A 15,982-nucleotide genomic window follows, 5' to 3' on the forward strand; every position below is an offset into this window, starting at 1 on the left:
TAACACAGTACAGTAGTTATGTCTAACACAGTACAGTAGTTATATCTGACACAGTACAGTAGTTATATCTAACACAGTATAGTAGTTATGACCAACACAGTACAGTAGTTATATCTAACACAGCTCCATAATAGGACCACTTCATTATTGTAATGGCCAGGAGCATGTTTATCTCTCTCGCCCACATTGACACTTCCACTGCCTGATCACCTCATTAACGTCATAAACCTCTTTTTTTTTGCCCTTGTTGACAGTGTCATGTCCTGAAAAGGTCTGCAGCTGGTGCAGAGATCATCACCTTTGCATGGTGTGATAAACCTAATCAAATGAAGCGGAAATAAGGCTGATTAACGCATGTACAGCCAGTCATTGTGTAACATTACATTTAACTGACAAACATGGCGTATGACAGGTCAGGGGAGTGGGTGATGTACCGTAACATTCAGGGGTGTACCATGGTCCTTTATGACCCCAGGTAATCCAATACTGCTGTTCAGTATATGTTCCTGGGAGAGCAATGCTACAGCTTATCTCTCTGCATTCAGGCATGTTCACGGCCACCATAGACAGTTCATCCTATTTGAAATGACAACGATTGACAGGTGACAGGTCTCTTACTGTAGTGTAAAGTACTAGTAGTAGTGCACTACAGGTTGCCATTTGAGATGGAGCCTGAGAATCTGTGCCAGTCTGGGATTTGATAGAACAGTCTGTCTTTGATAGAACAGTGTCACGTTCCTGACCTGTTTTCTCTTGTTTTTGTATGTGTTTAGTTGGTCAGGGCGTGAGTTGGGGTGGGCATTCTATGTTATGTGTTTCTATGTTTAGGTTCATTGTCATTTAGCCTGATATGGTTCTCAATCAGGGACAGGTGTTTTACGTTTCCTCTGATTGAGAACCATATTAAGGTAGGTTGTTCACACTGTTTGTTGGTGGGTGGTTGTCTTCCGTGTTTGTGTCTGTGCACCACACGGGACTGTTTCGGTTTGTTCGTTCGTTTTAGGTAGTCTGTTCCTGTTTCATGCGTTCTTCGTGTTTATGTAAGTTCTTGTTCAGGTCAGTCTACGTCGTTTGTTATTTTGTAGTTTGTTTAAGTGTTTTTGTCTTTACTTTAATAAACTTCATTATGTCCACATTCCACACTGCGCTTTGGTCCAATCCATACTCCTCCTCTTTGGACGAAGAGGAGGAGGACAAACGTTACAGAACCACCCACCAAACAAGGATCAAGCAGCGTGATAGGAACCAGCAGCAGCGGCCAAAAAACCAGGACTCGTGGACTTGGGAGGAAATATTGGACGGAAAAGGACCCTGGGCTCAGACAGGGGAATATCGCCGCTCTTTTGAAGAGAGGGAGGCAGCTAAAGCCCAGGAGCGGTGGTATGAGGAGGCAGCAAGGAGACGTGGCTGGAAACCCGAAAAGAACCCCCAAAAATTTTTGTGGGGGGGGGACTTAAAGGGAGAGTGGCGAAGTCAGGTAGGAGACCTGCGCCTACTCCCTGTACTTACCGTGGAGAGCGAGAGCACGGGCAGACACCGTGTTACGCAGTAGAGCGCATGCTGTCTCCTGTACGTGTGCATAGCCCGGTGCGGTACATACCAGCTCCTCGTATCGGCCGGGCCAGATTGAGTATTGAGCCGGATGTCATGAAGCCGGCCCTACGCATCTGGCCACCAGTAGGTCTCCTCGGGCCGGCTTACATGGCACCAGCCTTACGCCGCACTGGTCAGGCGACGGGGAGCATACAACCAGGTAAGGTTGGGCAGGCTCAGTGCTCAAGGGAGCCAGTACGCCTGCACGGTCCGGTATTTCTGGCGCCACCTCCCCGCTCCAGCCCAGTACCACCAGTGCCTACACCACGCACTAGGCTTCCAGTGCGTCTCCAGAGCCCTGTTCCTCCTCCACGCACTCTCCCTGTGGTGCGTGTATCCAGCCCAGTGCCTCCAGTTCCGGCACCACGCATCAAGCCTCCTGTGCATCTCCAGAGCCCTGTACGCACTGTTCCTTCTCCCCGTACTCGCCCTGATGTGCGTGCCCTCAGCCCGGTACCACCAGTGCCGGTACCACGCACCAGGCCTATAGTACGCCTATAGGACAACCGTTACAAACAGTCCGTCTTTGATAGAACAGTCCGTCTTTGATAGAACAGTCCGTCTTTGATAGAACAGTCAGTCTTTGATAGAACAGTCCGTCTTTGATAGAACAGTCAGTCTTTGATAGAACAGTCAGTCTTTGATCGAACCGTCAGTATTTGATAGAACAGTCAGTCTTTGATAGAACAGTCAGTCTTTGATAGAACAGTCAGTCTTTGATAGAACAGTCAGTCTTTGATAGAACAGTCTTTCTTTGAGAGAAGTTTTTCTTTGAGAGAACAGTCTTTCTTTGAGAGAACAGTTTTTCTTTGAGAGAACAGTCTTTCTTTGAGAGAACAGTCTTTCTTTGAGAGAACAGTTTTTCTTTGAGAGAACAGTCTTTCTTTGAGAGAACAGTCTTTCTTTGAGAGAACAGTCAGTATTTGATAGAACAGCCAGTTTTTGATAGAACAGTCCGTCTTTGATAGAACAGTCCGTCTTTGATAGAACAGTCAGTCTTTGATAGAACAGTCCGTCTTTGATAGAACAGTCAGTCTTTGATAGAACAGTCAGTATTTGATAGAACAGTCCGTCTTTGATAGAACAGTCAGTCTTTGATAGAACAGTCAGTCTTTGATAGAACAGTCTTTCTTTGAGAGAACAGTTTTTCTTTGAGAGAACAGTCTTTCTTTGAGAGAACAGTCTTTCTTTGAGAGAACAGTTTTTCTTTGAGAGAACAGTTTTTCTTTGAGAGAACAGTCTTTCTTTGAGAGAACAGTCAGTCTTTGATAGAACAGTCAGTCTTTGATAGAACAGTCAGTCTTTGATAGAACAGTTTTTCTTTGAGAGAACAGTCTTTCTTTGAGAGAACAGTCTTTCTTTGAGAGAACAGTCTTTCGTTGAGAGAACAGTCTTTCTTTGAGAGAACAGTCTTTCTTTGAGAGAACAGTCTTTCTTTGAGAGAACAGTCTTTCTTTGAGAGAACAGTCTTTCTTTGAGAGAACAGTCTTTCTTTGAGAGAACAGTCTTTCTTTGATAGAACAGTCAGTCTTTGAGAGAACAGTTTTTCTTTGAGAGAACAGTCTTTCTTTGAGAGAACAGTCTTTCTTTGAGAGAACAGTCTTTCTTTGAGAGAACAGTCTTTCTTTGAGAGAACAGTCAGTCTTTGAGAGAACAGTCTTTCTTTGAGAGAACAGTCTTTCTTTGAGAGAACAGTCAGTCTTTGAGAGAACAGTCTTTCTTTGAGAGAACAGTCTTTCTTTGAGAGAACAGTCAGTCTTTGAGAGAACAGTCTTTCTTTGAGAGGGGATTCCTTTAAGTAGAGGGAGACTTTGAAGCCAAAGGATTAAGACCTAAGCTGAAACTGAGAAAATCCTTTATTAACAGCACTGCACGGTTTCTATTGGCAACAACAGAGAAATATACTGTAAGTCATTCCCCGTGTAGACAATGAGGGACTTACATGCTATCCTCATGTGCCCTTCTATGCTGCCTCTCAGTTGCCTCAGTCTTAGGTTGGGCCTTTTCCCCATCATGACAACGATAAGAACCAAACACAATGTGTAGGCAATTGTCATATCAAAGGGGTTTTGTCAGCCATAAAGTAGGCTGTCATCAACACAGGTGACATGGTTACTACCCGTACCGCTGGGACACCTAATGGGGAAAAAGTGCTGTGAGTGGAAGATAACACCATTTCAAAAAGCAGGATGTCTTTCATTTTATTTAGAAGTCCATTATTGGACACTTCCATTGATATTTACAGGAGATGCCCGCCATTCTTTCTCTCTCTCTCTCTCTCTCTCTCTCTCTCTCTCTCTCTCTCTCTCTCTCTCTCTCTCTCTCTCTCTCTCTCTCTCTCTCTCTCTCTCTCTCTCTCTCTCTCTCTCTCTCTCTCTCTCTCTCTCCTCCCTTCTCCCTTCTCTTTATCCCTCCCTCCTTCTCTCTCTCTCTCTCTCTCTCTCACTTTCTCGCTCTCTCGTGCTCTCTCACTCTCTCGCTCTCTCCCTCTCCTTCTCTCTCTCTCTATCCCTCAATCTCTCTTTCTCTCTCCCTCTCTCTCTTTCTGGTGATCTGTTCTGATAAGGCCCTGACATCGTCTGCCATTCCATTTTGTTCAGTCTTATCTCTGCCTGCCTCTCTGAACCTCCCGTTGGGCCTTAACGCAACGCAGCAAAAAGGTCAAAACCACAAACTTTCATCAAATTTGTTTAGCCAATAAAAGTCAAGCTGGAGCTGGCCTTCCACAGACAGCCTCCTAATTACTGGCTCTGTGCAGAGCTAATACGATTGGGGAGAAAATAAGGACTTTTTTTTAGTATTACCTCCTCTTCGTATCCAAGCCTTGTTTATACTTATAATCCAATTGGCGGAGATTAATCCATGTGACCTGCAGATCTTTCCTCCTGTTGATGGCAGGGAGCTTACGACTCCTTGATGGATGTAGCCTCTGAGAGAACAGAGAAGGAGTTGTTAAAAATAGATAAATGCAGAGGTTTGCTTGGTGGAATTCAGAAGTGTGGTTGGCATAGAGGAGAACATTATTCAGCCAAGTCTTTGTTGAGGCTTTACGCATGATAAATCAAAGTACCATTGGAACCCACGACCACAGTAGGTACACAATGTTGTAAATTGAAGGAATTGCAACTGAATGGAGATAGTAAAACAAATATCAGATTCCATGAGCTCACAAATAAATGCCAAGGTTAACATGAGTTATTGCACATTTCACTAGGATGACCACAATTCAAGCATCCCTGGGCCTTAATTGTGTTTATGTTGTTCTATTTCCCTGTGTTACGCAATGATATCTCTCCCCAGCGTACGTTCAAGCCTGAGATGGTTCTAGGTATTAGGAAACTAAGTAGTAACCAGCATGATGTTCAATTCAATGGAAGTGCTTGTTTAAACATAGTTTGCCATTAGCAACACACTTGATCATTGTCCTCATAGTGTTATATAAAACATCAGTCGTGGCTCAATGACCATGTGATGCCAATACATCTTATTGTACCTGTTTTCTTCTTACAAATGAATCAGAAAATGACACAAAGACAGTCAGTATAATAATGGTTGACTTTTTTGAATTCTACCTGCTATTTACAGGCATTTATTTCAACTACTTAGAAAGAATATTACACCAGCCCATGCCTGAACTTGTAGCACCCAGAACTGAGAAGTGGCTGTGCCAGGAAATCACTTCTAACAAAGTCAAAAGCCCACCAGGATACAGGGTATTCTGCATGCTGCTGTGAAGCAAATTTGTCCTTCCAAGTGTTGCACGTAAGGGTCTAGAAAACGTGTACTCGTACACACAGCAGTATTCTAGAATATTGGACCATTGGCTTTCATTCTTTTCAAACTCTCAGCCCAGCTCAAGCAACTTCGCCAGCTGTCAACACATTGAAATGAATAGAGGACTTGTACCGGAGTCGCGTTGGTTGTGAACTGTGGGGAGGTGCGTGTTCTCCCGCTGGACTCTGGCCAGACAATTGCATCTCAGGACCATGATTTACGCTTTATCGAAGTTTCACATTCATTTGAAGCTCTGCCATATTAAACTACTGGTATGCTATGTTTACAGTTGTGTGTATGTTTGTGTATAGGAAGCAGAGAGTCTGCTTTCTGTATGAGCCCTATGCACTCTCCTTGTGTCACGTGTGCTCCCTCTCCGGCCTCTAGGTCACCAGGTTGCTTGTTATGGCGCACACCTGTCACCATCGTTATGCACACCTGGACTTCAAAAGACTGATATTAAAGGGAAGGTCACAATGGGATTCTTCCGCATGCACGCATGCACGCACGTAGTCTTCTTAAGTACAGTAAATATTCACTGTGGTTGTTTTTGTTTGACAGGGGAGGAAAGCTTATTGAAGGATGAGTGATTTTCCTCTGCGGTCGGCAATCTCCAGAAAAGACACACATGCTGGATCAGGCTCAATGGCAGACGTTTGCTGTTGCTTATTAGACCAATACTGTTTATCTATTTGATATATGTAATATGCCGTTAGCTTTTCCACCGGCATGTGCCAAAACATGTTGCATACCTTACCATGTCACAACACTAGAATAGGCAGCAGAGTTGTTGTTGTGAGATTACTGCATGTCATTATCTCTTAGGTGAGTGAAGAGAGAGGAAACTTTAGAACAACAGTCAGTCTGTAATGGTAGTGATAGTACAGTATGTTCCATACATCCAACATTCTGGGATTAAGGGGGTGGGGTGCAGTAGGACCACATTCCATTTCTATTCAGTGAGGGTCACAACACCAGTGGTTGTAGCCGAGGCAAAAGGCAAGTCATGATGACAACGTTGTGGGTCTAACCAAGGCTAAACATGACACCACATGACCAATATGACCATTAGACTCAGAGGAACCAATGAGAGCAGCTTGTGGGCACCGGGGGTGCAGTTAGCAGCTAGACCAGCATTCCTTTCTGCTACAAAACACATATCGTCACATGGGCACACTCCAGGGAGGATGTGCCTGCCTCAGTGCACATGTTTCCTGTTTTCTCCCTGGACCACGGCAGTAACCTCTCCCCCCACCCCCATTACAACCATCATAACCACCACCACCAGCAGACCTGCACTGGACCCTGACCTGCCCCACAAGCAACCACATAGATGAGGGCTTTGAGGATGAGGTGTCCAAAGGAGGGCTAGGGTGTCCACAGTGGCTGTGTTGGCAATATTGACAGGGGTTGTCATGGATTGTTTTGTCCTGTCCCCAAAGCTAGTGTAGTGGGCCACACAAGTGTCTAATTAAACCCACTGGGAGACTCCAGTATAGCAGTAACCTAGCAACTGGACATCTTCTTGGTAAAGCTGAACACAAGACTAAACTTTGTTTTCAAATATATAAACTTTCATTTGCTGGAAATGTTGTTTCCATTAATCAGTTATTTCCATGACCTGAGGTTAAACATAAAAAGCTCATAGTAACCACAGACATTTAAACCAGACATCTCTTCATTCAATATCCTGCAAGGATGTAATAGACTTGATGAAAACTAAATTTCCTGCAAATTGAAGTTTGGTTATATGAAAATACATGAGCAAGATGCACAATTTCCCATGCAGTTCTGTTTCTTCTGTGATTTGATTGAGTACTTTGTCAAAGCCAGGTGTCCGTTGTCTCTGATACAATAGAGTCCTCCCCTTATCTCTATACAGAGGCTGATAATAAGAACAGTGTAATTAGCAGAGAGAGACAGAGACAGAGAGACAGCGAGAGCAAATGAGAGTGAGAGAGAGCAAAATAGAGAGAGAGATGGCAAGAGAGAGAGAAATATAGAAATTAAGAGAGTGACTGAGAGCGAAAAAGAGAGAAAGAGAGAGAAAGAGAGAGAGAGAGAGAGAGAGAGAGAGAGAGAGAGAGAGAGAGAGAGAGAGGGAGAGAGAGATAGAAAGAGAGAGGGAGAAAGAGGAAGGAGAGAGAGAGAGGGAGAGAGAGAGAGAGAGAGAGAGAGAGAGATAGAGAGAGAGAGAGAGAAGAGAGGAAGATATTAAGTACAGATGTATCTTCTCCTACTCTCAGAGGACACCAGATGCTCTCCAAGGTTGTCCAGCCTCTTTAATGATCAGGCCTGGATTCATCATCTGACTTTACCACATTGGCACGGTCTAGGACTCTTGGTCCCTTTCTCTTTCTGTGGCACAGTGTGAATGACAGTATACTGTTGGTCAGGTATTCCCAAACTGGGGTACGCGCAATGTTGTCGGGGGTACGCCAAATAAAAACGTGATTCACATAAAAAATAAACATTATTTTTTTCACATTTTCAAACAGTCCATTTATATTTCCCAACGGGGCTATACATTTTGGTGAGGTTTTTTTCTCGCCTGAGTAGCCTCGTTTCACTGCCAAAAATAAAATTAAACCATATAGTGTTCAGCGACGTAACAACACAAATACAGGTAGCCTAGTCAAATAAATAACATCCAATCACATTAACCGTTACTCTCTCACAGGAATTCCACTAACGGTCCTTATGTAGCCAAACATAGCTGCTGCTCATTCCATTTGCTCGAAAATTGATAAATGATTCAATAAAGTAAGGCCCGCGTCCATAGAGACACATAGCAGTTTTACTGGTTGTACTGCTAGTATCAGCAGTACTACACCTGCACCTGTCAATGACACAAGTTGTTCTGCTTCCACGAGCACATCCAATGCCAGCATCAGTAATTCTACATTTGTTGTTAGCTCAGCTTACATGGACACTGACAGTTGTGAGAAGCGTCTTATATGGTGAACTACTGAGTCGCTAGGACAGGCAAGCTCCATACTATTGTGGAGGACTTCATTCTTCCTGCTGTCGCGGATATGGCTGAGACAATGCTGGGGGAAAAGTCAAAAAAAACTATACAGACAATAACTTCATCAAACAACACTGTTTCATGACGCATCAGTGACATGGCAGAAGATGTTTTGAAACAATTACTGCTTCGCATACAAGCCAGTGAATTTTATGCGTTACGGCTGTGCATTACAGACGTGGCGTGCCTGGCACAGCTCCTGGTATATATCCTTTACGTTTATGGGGGGTCAATTAAGGAAGACATCCTCTTCTGCAAACCACTGGAAACCAGGACAACAGGAGAGGATATTTTTTAAGTACTGGACAGCTTTGCGACATCAAATGGACGTTGGTGGTCAAGATGTGTTGTTATCTGTACTGATGGCGCAAAAGCCATGACAGGGAGACATAGTGGAGTGGTAATGCGCATGCAAGCAGTTTCCCCCGACGCCACTTGGGTACATTGCTGCATCCACTGAGAGGCCCTTGCTGCCAAGGGAATGTCTGACAGCTTGAAAAACGTTTTGGACACTACAGTGAAAATGGTTAACTTTGTTAAAGCAAGGCCCCTGAACTTTTGTGTATTTTCTGCACTATGCAATGATATGGGCATCGACCATGTAACGTTTTTACAACATACAGAAGTGCGCTGGTTATCAAGGGGCAAAGTATTGACACGTTTTTTTGAGTTGAGAGACGAGCTTAAAGTTTTCTTTACTGACCATCATTTTCACTTGTCTGACCACTTGCATGATGATGAGTTTCTCACACGACTGGCCTATCTGGGTGATGTTTTTTCTCACCTGAATGATCTGAATCTAGGATTAGAGGGACTCTCCACAACTATATTCAATGTGGGGACAAAATTGAGGCTATGATTAAGAAGTTGGAGTTCTTCTCTGTCTGCATTAACAAGGACAACACACAGGTCTTTCCATCATTGTATGATTTTTTGTGTGCAAATGAACTCAAGCTTACGGACAATACCAAATGTGATATAGCAAAGCTGGTGAGTTGGGTCCTCAATTTAAGCAGGTGCTTTCTCGAAATGGATGAAGCAAACAACTGGATTCGTTATCCCTTTCATGCTCTGCCTCCAGCCCACTTAACGATGTCTGAACAAGAGAGCCTCATTGAAATGGCAAAAAGCGGTTCTGTGAAAATTGAAGCCACTGCTAGATTTCTGGATTGGGCTGCGCTCAGAGTATCCTGCCTTGGAACATTGATGCCCTTTGCAACCACGTACCTACACGACCGTTCAAAAGTTTGGGGTCACTTAGAAATGTCCTTGTTTTTGAAAGAAAAGCTATTTTTCTGTCCATTAAAATAACATCAAATTGATCAGAAATATAGTGTAGACATTGTTAATGTCTAGAAGGCCAGCATCAAGGAGTCGCCTCTTCACTGTTGATGTTGAGACTGGTGTTTTGCGGGTACTTCAAAGGCTGTGTATTGTTGTGATTGTGGATGGCCAGATAGCTTGCAACAATGACGATAAACTGCCATGTAGTGAATTGTAAGTGGATCGTTGCAGCTAGTTTGGTCTTGTTATTGATACCATGTCTTGTTTTGAGGTGTTTTGGCTGATGTCACATCTATGCTAATATGGCTCAAATTTGCTAACTAGCTAACCAACAACTGTAACAATGTATTTGAGAGACAAGTGCTCATTGTGCATCTTAATGTATGTTTTCAATAAACATTGGAGACGAAATATAGTCTACATGTTATCAGCTATCTAAGCCAACTACAGGTACTGTCATTTTGAGACATATAGTTAGTAAATATAGTGTACATGTTATCAGCTATCTAAGCCAACTACAGGTACTGTCATTTTGAGACATATAGTTAGTAAATATAGTCTACATATTATCAGCTATCTAAGCCAACCTACAGGGACTGTCATTTTGAGACATATAGTTAGTAAATATAGTCTACATATTATCAGCTATCTAAGCCAACCTACAGGTACTGTCATTTTGAGACATATAGTTAGTAAATATAGTCTACATATTATCAGCTATCTAAGCCAACCTACAGGGACTGTCATTTTGAGACATATAGTTAGTAAATATAGTCTACATATTATCAGCTATCTAAGCCAACCTACAGGGACTGTCATTTTGAGACATATAGTTAGTAAATATAGTCTACATATTATCAGCTATCTAAGCCAACCTACAGGGACTGTCATTTTGAGACATATAGTTAGTAATGGAATAGACATTCAGCATCCATATTGTTATTATTTCATTACTGCAATCTTTTTAGTTGTAGAAGTTAAGCAATGCTCTCTGACATAGCCAGACATGTCTGTCTACAACACCAAAGTTAGATAAATATAGACACCCCTGTGCAATTTATTGTTGTGATTCTATAAGATACTTACGAATGAACTCTTGGCCCTCTCCCTAACATTTGTGTTTGCAACGACAATGGCTTCTAATAATATTACAACTGTTCTGCTTAACTGCTCACAGTTAATGTCCCCCTGCCAGGACAAGGTCTTCTTTCACCATCACACTACTATAACACACGATGTCACTGTTTGGAATAACATTGGAGGATTTTCACAGAAGACAGATCCAGTAGAAAATGAATTGGCAACGGCTCCTAAATCTTGTGGACCTGAGCTTGAACTCAGAGAGTCTCACGGCAGAAAAAAAACCTCTGATATGATTTAACATATTAGACTTAATAGATTTATTAGACTTAACCTCCAGAGAGGTGTGACTTTTGGCATATTATAGACGGAGTTGAAGCATAAATGATGTTCATTTAGAGATGATATTATCCACCAACATAAGGCTCGGGTCACAACCCTATCAATTTACTGGAATATTACTATTAGGCTCTGGACTTTCACAAACATGACAGACAGAAACTCCTGTCAGACATATTACATATAATGTATAACATGACATGAAGCACAACAACATTGAATAGTGAGTGCACTACATAGGTAATAGGGCGCCATTTGGGACGCAGCCTGAAACTGAGACAGGCTGGAGATGGAGCAACACTCAGATCTTTTAAGAAGAAAAAAAGAGACAGTCACTCTCCACAGATCACAACTTGGATACACGATTGCTGCTGCTCTGCACTGTGTAGCCAGCCAGCGGGCCGTGGGCAGTCCTCACTCAGTCACTTCTCAGCTCTTCTAAGAGTTTATTAACGTCCACATCACGAATGTTTCCTCCACAGCTGTTTTTTGTTTTGCAGTACGGTGTCTTGTTTTGTCTGTTGCCAGGGTGCATTGACGTCTTTCGCGGGTCGAGCGGGTTTCTGCTTGACCTTGCCATATGGGGTTACATGTGTGTGAGCAGGGATTCAACTCTTGCAGATTTGGCCATGTGTTTCCTGTGCTGGTACAGTACTACTGTACTGGAAGTGTGCAACAAGATAAGAAGAGAGTGGGTTGCTATCTTCCAACCTGTTCTGCTGTCAAGTAATGATAAGTATCAACAGGAAATGTCTTCCAACTCTCGCTTGATTGTCTCTTGATTTCTCATTGACATACACCAACTGTGATTATCAAAAAATAGAATCCTGAGTCAGGGTGAGTCAGGGTGTTTGTGTAAGTTTGTAGGCATATGTCTTTGCTGTTTAATTTCCATTGAAACATCTCTATATATCAAGTCAGAAAACAATGAAGTCTTACGTGACACGACATCATAATGCACGTACTCCAATGTTCAGGTAAGAAAAGCAGGCTGTTCAGCCTAAAAAGCTACTGTATCCCAATTATTGTTGTTTATTATGATGAGTGAGTTACTGAAACTGAACCCACAATGAACTCTAGTTATCTGGCTATTTATCCCTCCTATGATAACAAACCCTAGCTTTTTTGTATTAGAAATTAAGATACAGTAGGCCCTCAGAGCCTCTTGTGTCCTACATTCACATGGTAGATTAATGTGTTGCAGCCTATTGTCGTCAAGAACCAAAATTCAAGACTATCTTTACTCAATCTTGACATCATGCACATAATAACAATGAGAAGCTGTTTCCTAAACAGTTCTAGGAGTTTCTTTCATCAGCGTCTACAACAGTATATCATCTATGTCCTTAGGCTATTTGAGACGTCTGTGGAACATTTGAAGACCTCAGAACAAAGAATTTATGGACTTAACCTCCAAAACAATGACAAGTAAATCCATGACCAATGCCTGGTCAGTCAGTTCTAGGAATATGATAAGTACAGTATGCCATTTTTGTAGCTGTCCCCCTTAAACCCTACTCTGCACATCTTGTAGTTATACAGTTACAGCTTCATCTCCCTTATGGCCATGCATAATATCATTGCACTTGCACTATGAGGAAGCCCTTTGAAATCCAATGAACTCATGAGCAAGGAGAAGTGGCGCTTCAGCAATTTGCTAAAAATGTTGACCTCAGGGTACGGTATGACTAGAAAAGCTTCTGCCCAAGAAGACACAATGTACATTCAGGAACCAGAAGAACACACTATCACCACAGAAGGTGATAGTTACGTAACACATTGGTTGTGTCCCATATTACACCCCATTCCTTATATAGTGCACTACTTTTGACCAGGGCCATTGGGACACAGACTGTTTGAACACTTTGAACCCAACATCAGCTGTCTGAGCAGCTAACCGATCGCTGCAGCTGTACATAGTCCATCTGTAAATAGCCCACCCAATCTACCTACCTCATCCCCATATTGTTTTTATTTACTTTGCTGCTCTTTTTCACACCAGTATCACAACTTACACACCATCATCTGCTCATCATCATCTGCTCATCTATCACCCCAGTGTTAATCTGCTAAATTGTAATTACTTTGCTACTATGGCCTATTTATTGCCTTACCTCCTTATGCCATTTGCACACACTGTATATAGACTTTCTTTTTTTTCTATTGTGTTATTGACCGTACGCTTGTTTATTCCATGTGTAACTCTGTGTTGTTGTTTCTGTCGCACTGCTTTGCTTTATCTTGGCCAGGTCGCAGTTGTAAATGAGAAATTGTTCTCAACTAGCCTACCTGGTTAAATAAAGGTGAAATAAAAATACAAATCAATTTAAAAAAAGTGGTGGTGGTCACAACACCGGTGCTTGTTCCCACCATGTGCAACACTGCAACAACATCCGTGATATCGCTGCCAACACACAACACAAACAAGAGGAGGGAGGTGGAGAGAGACAGGGAAGGGGGGAAAGGCGGAGACATGGGTAGAGGGGATATGTGGCTACCGCACGCACACACACACAGAGAGAGAGAGAGAGAGAGAGAGAGAGAGAGAGAGAGAGAGAGAGAGAGAGAGAGAGAGAGAGAGAGAGAGACAGAGAGACAGAGAGAGAGAGAGAGAGACAGAGAGAGATAGATAGAGAGAGAAAGAGAGAGAGAGAGAGACAGAGAGAGAGAGAGAGAGAGAGAGAGAGAGAGAGAGAGAGAGAGCTCTGAGGTGTTTGTTTCCTTGACTCAGAATTATGGAGTATACTGTAGATCTTATCTCTCCCTCTTCTCTAATCCTTTCTAGTTTTAGTCCTCTGCTCTCTCTGGGATCTGTTACAGCCATACCACAGGCTTGGGGATGTGGACTTGATGTTATCCTGTCCATCTGCAGCGGATTTCCTCGGAGGCCGAGTCGAGGACCGGCAATGTGTGTGTGTGAGAGGCCCCTGGAGCATTGTCAGAACAGGCTGCTTGTGTGTGTGTGTGTGTGTGTGTGTGTGTGTGTGTGTGTGTGTGTGTGTGTGTGTGTGTGTGTGTGTGTGTGTGTGTGTGTGTGTGTGTGTGTGTGTGTGTGTGTGTGTGTGTGTGTGTGGGTGTGCGTGTGTGCGTGCGTGCGTGCGTACGTGCGTGCGTGCATGTGTCTGAAAGAGTTACAAAAACCCAGGGATGGGAGTACAGTAGGATGCTTCTGTCAAAGAAGGAAACAGTCCATCTATTAGCACTGTTTTATCCTGTATTTTACAGAGAGGTCTCTTCATGTTACAATTAGTTACATACTCTGTAAAGTCCCTAAGTGTGTTATCCTGTGGCAGAGTGTTTTCGTGATCTGAGGAAAAAGTGCAATAGGTTTTTGAGCCAAGACTTGAGTAAGATATCCGTGTTCCTTATCTGGTAGATTTCTATCCATGTCAGGGCATCTGGTTAGGGTAGCTCTGAGCTCTATTCTGCTGTTCTACAGTGGCCATACAGAAGATGGAGTGGCACAGAGAATACGATTAGAAAAACAGTAGACCCTTGGTCCTTACAGTAACTACTATATTCACTACATTCCAGCTGTCAGTCCCCCCACACACTTACAGTATTATAGGCTTACACCCTGCACACCCTGCATAACTACCTGCATACCCTGCACAAACTACCTAAACACCATGCACAAACTACCTAAGCACCCTGCATAAACTACCAGCATACCCTGCACAAACTACCTAAACACCCTGCATAAACTACCTACACACCCTGCACAAACTACCTGCACACCCTGCACACCCTGCGTAAACTACCTGCATACCCTGCACAAACTACCTAAACACCATAAACAAACTACCTAAGCACCCTGCATAAACTACCAGCATACCCTGCACAAACTACCTAAACACCCTGCATAAACTACCTAAACACCCTGCACAAACTACCTGCACACCTTGTATAAACTACCTAAACACCCTGCACAAACTACCTAAACACCCTGCACAAACTACCTGCACACCTTGTATAAACTACCTAAACACCATGCACAAACTACCTAAGCACCCTGCATAAACTACCAGCATACCCTGCACAAACTACCTAAACACCCTGCATAAACTATCTAAACACCCTGCACAAACTACCTGCACACCTTGTATAAACTACCTAAACACCCTGTATAAACTACCTAAACACCCTGCACAAACTACCTGCACACCTTGTATAAACTACTTAAACACCATGCACAAACTACCTAAACACCCTAAACACCCTGCATAAACTACCTAAACACCCTAAATAAACTACCTGCATACCCTGCATAAACTACCTGCACTCCCTGCATAAACTACCTGCATACCCTGCATAACTACCTGCATACCCTGCATAAACTACCTGCATACCCTGCATAAACCACCCGCATACATGACATAAACTACCTGCACATCCTGCACAAACCACCTGCACACCCTGCATAAACTACCTGCACACACTGCATAACTACCTGCATACCCTGTGTAAACTACCTGCATACCCTGTGAAACTACCTGCACACCCCTGCATAAACTACCTGCATACCCTGTGTAAACTACCTGCACACCCTGCACAAACTACCTAAACACCCTGCACAAACTACCTGCACACCCTGCACAAACTACCTGCACACCCTGCACAAACTACCTAAACACCCTGCACAAACTACCTGCACACCCTGCATAAACTACCTAAACACCCTGCACAAACTACCTAAACACCCTGCACAAACTACCTGCACACCCTGTATAAACTACCTAAACACCCTGTATAAACTACCTAAACACCCTGCATAAACTACCTAAACACCCTGCACAAACTACCTGCACACCCTGTATAAACTACCTGCACACCCTGCACAAACTACCTGCACACCCTGCATAAACTACCTAAACACCCTGCATA

This window comes from Salvelinus fontinalis, chromosome 35 (genome assembly GCF_029448725.1).
Source record: "Salvelinus fontinalis isolate EN_2023a chromosome 35, ASM2944872v1, whole genome shotgun sequence".
NCBI lineage: Eukaryota > Metazoa > Chordata > Actinopteri > Salmoniformes > Salmonidae > Salvelinus > Salvelinus fontinalis.